General features: G+C 52.6%; 1 protein-coding gene across 3 annotated transcripts in view; it reads right to left on the bottom strand.

The window, feature by feature from the left end:
• SOX13 (SRY-box transcription factor 13) overlaps positions 1 to 7,116 on the bottom strand; it is a 60,689-nt gene that overhangs the window by 34,996 nt on the left and 18,577 nt on the right. The window lies entirely within an intron of this gene.

Genomic DNA, 7,116 nt, shown 5'->3' with positions numbered 1-7,116 from the left:
TTCTCCTCTCAGGATCTTGGGCACGCACGCACACGCACCCGGCGTGAGTTTTAAGCCACCCGGTCCGGGACTCGAACCGTGGTCAGCTACATGAGAGTTCAGCAACATAGCCATTACACTAACTGCTGGTCCCTCTAGCAAACTGTCTTAAAAAAAAAAAAAAAGATATGGAAAATTATTGATGCGTATGTAAAATGGTGCAGACCCTGTGGAAAATAGTATGGAGGCCCTCAAAAACACGGAATTATCACATGATCCAGCAATCCCACTTTGGGATATGCACCCCAAAGAACCAAAAGCCAGGTCTTGAAGGGACATTTGTATCCTCCTGCTCATAGCAATATTACTCCTGGTAGCCAAAACAGCTCAAGTATCCACTGACTGATGGACCACGTGGACAGACAAAATGTGGTGTGTACATACAAGGGGATGTCATCAGTTTTAAAAGGGAAGGCTGCCCTGACATGTGCCAGAGTGGACGAGCGGTGAGGACACTGCCCTGTGAAATAAGCCAGACACAAGACAACAAAGTACTGTACGAGTCCACTCGGGTGAGGCATTTTGAACAGTTAATTCAGAGACAGAAAGCAGCGTACCTGCTACCAGAGCTGGTGGGGCAGATGGAATTAAGAGAAACTTCGGGGGACAGATGGTGGTGACATTGCACAACAATGCAAATGTATCTAGTACCCCTCAAGCACACACTTAAAAATAGTTAAAATGGTCAATTTGATATTATGCATACTTTAGACAATTTTCTGAAAGATAGGGAACACAAAACTGCTAATAATTTACACTTTTACGGCACCTTTACTCTGCAGATGGGCGGAGGTGAGCCCATAAACACAGCCTCACAGAGGGTGGCTACTGTCAGACGGGGCGACGGGGCGTGGGGGCAGTGGGGTTGGAGGACGGCTGCCGTGGGTGTGGGAGAACCCGTGCTCACAAGGCCATAATTAACGTCACTAATTGAAGTGTCTAGAAACAGCCAGAGCCAGACAGTGCCAGACCTGCCCCACCAGCACGAAGGCCTCCCTCACTGTCTCCCTCTCAGCCAGGAACAATGAAAAGCTTCCACCTGCAACCTTGGGAGGGGGAGATGGGAGAGAGGAAGAGATTCCGTCTTCCCTGAGATCGAGTCCTGGACTTTCAGATGTTCTGCTCAGGGCAGTCTCAAGGCAAGCCCTGGGCTGATGCCCGGCTTGCTGTTCGACCCTGAGCAGTTACTTGGCGGTTTGGGCTGCAGAAGAAGGCTTACTGCTGGTGCCCTCCTCATCTGGAGAGGACCCAGGACAATGGTCCCGACTGAGCTCTGAGCCAGAAGGTCTCTGCACTAGCAGATGCGAGTGGTGGGGCGGGGCCAGGGGGCGGGGGAGGAGGAACTGGGCAGCTTTCCCAGTTTGCAGGGAATCACCCATCTGAGGTCACAGACTTGGCTTCTGTGTGCCTCCCAACCATCACTTCCCTCTTCAGCAAGAGGCAGGCTGGCTCCAAAGCCCCCAGCCCTAAGGTTCATTTGATGTCTCCGTCTTCTGATTTCCCCTTCGGTGCTTTACCGGTATAAACGATCCTGGTTCCTACTGAACCAGAACCACTGGGGTTCCTGTGTCTATGGGGCTGCCTGTGCCCCAAGGCTTGATTGAGAGTGCAGGGCACGCTGATGGCAGCCCACCCAAGGGCCCTGCCGGGATTTCCTATGGAGACTGGAAAGGCCACTAGCATCTTTGTTCATCTTGGTCCAAATCCCCTCCCCGGCCCAACCCTCTGCCTTGCACTGGGCCACTGGGTCTCCTGGTGGCTATTCCCCTCCCCCACAGCCTGCTGACCTGACCGGAGAAGGGGGTCACTGATGGGGTCACGGAAGACCTTAACTCTCTCCCTCCCGGTCCATGACTAGCCACCCTAACAGCTTACCTGTAACCGAGGGAGAAAGTCACTGCGGAGAGGGTCTGGAAGGGCAGGGGTGGGGGGCTCTGGGTGCACAGCAGGAACAGCAGAAGGCTTGAGTTTCAGCCCAGACTCTGCCACAAACTCAGTGTGCTGTCCTCCCAAGTCCCCTAAGTTTTCTGAGCCTCAACTTCCCCATCTGCCAATTGGGAGCCAAAACACACACCACCAAGTCACTAGATGCCTCAGCTCAGTTTTCTGAATATCAAAAAATATCACTCTACGGGGCTAGCGGTGTGGCGGTTAAGGCCGCTGGACTCCCACATGGCCGACCACGGTTCAAATCCTGAACTTGGTGGCTTTCTTTCTCTCTCTCTTTCTGTTCCTCTCTAGTCAAATTAAAATAAATAAATAAATAAAGCTAAATAAAATCATTCTTTAAAATATATATCACTCTATACACTCGATGGTCTGTGGCCAGTAAGTGGCATGATAGTTAATAAGGTGCTGGTTCCCACATGGCTGGCTGTGTTTCAAGTCCTAGACTCGATGGCTTTAAAATCACATCAGGTGGGGAACCAGCAGTTAGCGTAATGGCTATGTCGCTGGACTCCCACGTAGTCGACCGTGGTTCACGTCCCGGATCCGGTGGCTTAAAACTCACGCCAGGCGCGTGTGCGTGCGTGCCCAAGATCCCCAGAGGAGAATGGAGGAGAAGGGATTGCAGCGTGACCATCCCCCCTGGGGGGTGATTTCTCACTTTCTGTCTCTATGTCTCTCTCTGTCTGTCTGTCTGGCGAGCGCACGCACCCTATAGCGAAAAAAAACTCTCAAAAAAAAAAAAAATCACATCAGGTGCATGTACAGGCCCAAAATCCCGAGAGGAGAAGGGATGGGGGTGTGGCCATCTTCCTATGGGAAATTTCTCACTTTCCCTTTATACATCCTTTGGAAAAAAAAAAAAAAAAACTTAAAAACACTCAATGGTCCATAAAGCCCCCAGGCACACATAAGGGATTTGGATGTCCTTAACTCACCACAGGCCTGGAACACAACCTCACCCCTGCGGGCCTCAGTGTTTCCACTCGTGCATGGAGTGAATTATTGCTTCTTCCCCCAGAGAGAAAATGCGAGGTGGCGGGGGTTCCCAGGCCTTTGCTGCTGCGGAATGGAAGTGTGGCTGAGCCCCCGACTTCCACCTTCAGCCGGGACACGCGGCATGTGGGAGTTCCACGGCAGAAAGGTAATGACCGACAGTGCCCGCCATTTCTTGAGTGACCCCAACAAGCTAAGCACTTACTTCTGCCACCACAATCCCATTTTACAGACCAGGAACTGAAGCTAAGGAGTAGAGGAGGAACCCACCTCCAACTCCAAAACCGCAAGGATCTTTGAGGAAACACGCTCTAAACTCGCAGCCATCTGCAGTGGTGGGGCCAGGTGCCAAGGGGACAGCAGCAGGCAGGGCCTCTCTGTGCCTCAGTGTCACCATGGTCAGAGGGCGAGGCAGCCCCACACACCCATGTGGCCTTCACTTCCTGGCAGGCGCCTGTGGGCAGCGTCCTGGGCACCCACAGTCCAAAGGTTGGCTAAAGGCCGTTTATTATTCTGAATGATAAAAATTCACCAGCTGGTGGATTGCACGAACGTGGTGGTGTCATGCTTCAACTCCAGCTGCTTCATGTGAATTCTATCGGTTTCATAAAAACCGTACTATTTGGTATAGAACTGTCCCTGGAGTGACCAGTTTAGGGTGGAAAACAGACAAAGACAGTGTGCCAGAGCTAGACTGGTCGTTTCTGCCACGCCTGGCAACGTCCTGCCTGCGCCAGCGTGGGAGAAACTGCTTCTTCCCTCTACCGGACAGCCCTCCGGGATAGCATGGCGGGGGGCCACACCCCCCAGCCTCTACCCCACACCTCAAGCTCATGAAAGAGTTGGGACAGTAGCTCTCACCGTCTTTTCTTTGAGTGAACTGGTGATTCCAATAACAAAAGAACCACAGCTACAACTAACAGTAGCAAACACCTATATAAGTTCCTCACCTGCCAAACACTAGTGTAGACCCAGTGCATGTAACTTTTATGTAATCCTCCCAACATCATAGGCTTTTCTTTAAAAAAAAAAAGTTTGCTATTTTATTTATTGATGTATGTATTTATCTTTAAGAGAGATTTTTGCTATAGGGTATGTGCACTCACCAGAGAAACAGACAGAAAGTGAGAAATCAGTCCCCAGGGAGGATGGCCATGCCACAATCCCTTCTCCTCCATTATCCTCTTGGGATTTGGGGCATGCATGCACACACATTGCACGCACACACATGCCTGGCATGAGTTTTAAGTTGCTGGGTCCAGGACTGGAACGTGGTCGACTACGTGGGAGTCCGACGATGTAACCATCACACCATCTGCTGGTCCCTAATTTTGCTATTTTAAAACGCAATGACTTGGGAGAAGTCATCCGAGACAGAAACGGTGAGAAAGCACCCTCTGGGGGGGACTGGTCACCCCACAATCCCTTTTTCCCCATTCTCCTCTCAGGGTTTTGGGATGCATGCACACACGCCTGGCCAAGTGTCTCAAGCCATGGCCATATACTTAGCCTTGTGGGATCCAGGTGCCTCAACCACCATGTCACCAGCTGGCCCAACAGAGACATTATCCGTGACATTTTATAGATGAGGAAGCAGACACAGATGAAGTAACTTGACCTAGGCCACACTGCATCTGCTTGTTGCACAGAGGACTATCACGGGAGGTCGAGGGAGGTGTCATAGCAACAATGACTGTCCCCATCATACACCCCTGTCCTGATCCTACAGAAGCCAAGCGCATGACCCTAGGAGCTCTGTACCATCCCTGCCCCAGGACAGGCCTCAATCACCACCACAGTGGCCGTGAGGCTGGCACCTCCACTTCCTACAGCCTTGGTACTCCAGGCCCTGCACCGAATGCTACACTGAATTCTTTTAACCTCTCGAGGAAGATATTCTTTTCCCCTTTGTAGGTGGGCAGACTAGGCTTTAAGAAAGTTCAAGAACTTGGGTCAGCAGGTGGCGTGGAGGTTAACGTGCTGACCGTACATGGCTAACTGCACAGTTCAAGTCCTGGACCCGGTGGCTTGAAAATCACAACAGGCGCAAGTGTGTGTGCATGCTCAGAATCCTGAGAGGAGAACTGAGAAAAAGTGCATGGGCCCTATAGGAAAAGTTTAAAGAAAAAGAAACTTCTAGGACTTCCCAGAAATCACACAGCTCAGAAGAAGCCAAGACAGGGCTGTCTGACTCTGATCTCCTCCTCCCAGACTCTGACCCAAGGCTACCAAATGGGGATGGCTTTGTTCCCACAATGCAGCTACCTCTTCTCCAGAAAAACTAGAGTCTCCCGAGGGCAGGGTCTGCTACCCTTTCTCCCAGCCTTGCTCAGCACCTTCCTCACAATGAGGGCTTGGTAAAGCGCATCCAGTCCCTGCGTATCTCGTTTGTCTGGAAATATACCAACCTACAGATCAGTATCTCTCACTCCTCAACAATAAGTATGCCCATTCATCGGGAAATTGCACACACTGGATCTCCTCGGAAAGCTGGCCACACTGACTCGCTCGGGCCCCCACAGGACCGAAGCCGTGGGCAGCCTGCATCAGGGTAGACAGACAAAAGCACCATGTCACCCATGGCTGCCGGCCTCAGTCCCACACCCTGGAAGCACATGTGCCCCAGCAGGAAAGGCAAAATAGTCTCAGTTGCCGAGCGGGTCAACATGATTTGAAGGCAGCAAAAATGTCTTTGAATGGAAAGGAAAAGAACAGGGTTCTGTTGGAATGTTCTGCAGGACAATGATTGTCGCTCCAGTCTGAATGAATGAGCCGCCCATTCTGAAAGTTCTCTGAAACACCCTCTGGCTGCCCATTGTCAACAAAGTCCCAGCTCCCTGGCCTGTGTGTCAGGGTGGTCTCCGCCCAACTGCAATCCAGGCTAACACCATCCATCCCGGGCCATCTCAGCAGGTGCCTCAGCCTCTGCTGGGAGCTCAGTCACCCTTGCTCCTTACACATCTGGCCCAAAGGTGTCCTGCAAAAGCCTGTCTGAGCAGAACACAGGGCTCTCCATGCTCAACGGGCACTGAACACAACCGCGCTGAATTAGACCTGAGCTCACCTTCTCATGAACCTTGGCAAGAGCCTTGAGCCAGCCAAGGAACAGGATGTCAGCCCAGAGAACAGGACAAGCAACCAGCCTCAGGGCGGAGTGGCCATCAGCTATACACGGAGGATAATAAGTCAACAGTCCAACCTCATGGCTGGACACGCGGCCCACGCCTCTCCCCGATTGCCTAATGCACACGTGCTCAGCGCTGGCTGTCTTCTCAGAGTCCCGCCAGACTCTTTGTCCTGCCAGTGGCTCTGCTTCTGCACCCATCTAATGGCACTCTTTTGCAGGGGCGCTGGGATGCTAGAAACCTCTCTGCCACGTAGCTTTGGCTCCCTGCAGAAGCCCAGCCATAAGGCAGAGACTGCTGGGTCAGGCACTGCCATCCCTGACCCTGAGATGGTCCTCCCAGAGTGCCCCACCCTTTGGCAACATGGCCCTCTGGCCCCTTGAAGGGAGGTGATGTAGCCACTTCCAGTCAAAATCAAACAGTTGAGAGCAGGACGAGGTGAAAACAAGGAAAGAATGAGGCCAACTTACGTGAGGGGTGGATGAAGGTAGGGGACGTGTCTCCAGGACCACGAACTGATGAGGAGCCCTGGGAAGCGTGGAAGCCAGCTCAGTGGAGGGGGCAGTGGAGGGGGCTGCCATGGGTGCTGCCCCACCCCCTCCATGCTCTTCCGGGATGCCCCCCAACCTGCACACACACAGCCCAGGCGCAGAGATCTCTATCTGCCACCCAATCTCGCGGCCTGCTGAGCAAAATTCCACCAACTCAGCTCTTTTGCAGAAAGGGGGTTGTTTTGCTTATACACAGTTCTTTCTGCAGGGGTGGTCATCTTGCCTGCTACCCCTCTTCTGGGACTCTGACGTGGCTGCTCTCCTTCCTTGGTAGGGGATCTCCCCAGGTCCTGCTATCTCAAGGAACTACGATTCTGTTCCGAGCATCACTGCTTTGACTCTATTTCGCAGAGAGAAGTCAGGAGCCAAAAGCCCAGCGGGTGCGAGCGTGGGAGGGGAGCCCACTACCCCGCTTCCCAGCGCCTTCAGAGTCACGTGGGAATGCCGTGCCATCCAGA

This window comes from Tupaia chinensis, unplaced genomic scaffold, assembly GCF_000334495.1.
Source record: "Tupaia chinensis unplaced genomic scaffold, TupChi_1.0 Scaffold000627_1, whole genome shotgun sequence".
Classification (NCBI taxonomy): Eukaryota; Metazoa; Chordata; class Mammalia; order Scandentia; family Tupaiidae; genus Tupaia; species Tupaia belangeri.
Note: the sequence above shows the minus strand (reverse complement) of the source record. Positions and strands in the feature narration are given on the sequence as shown.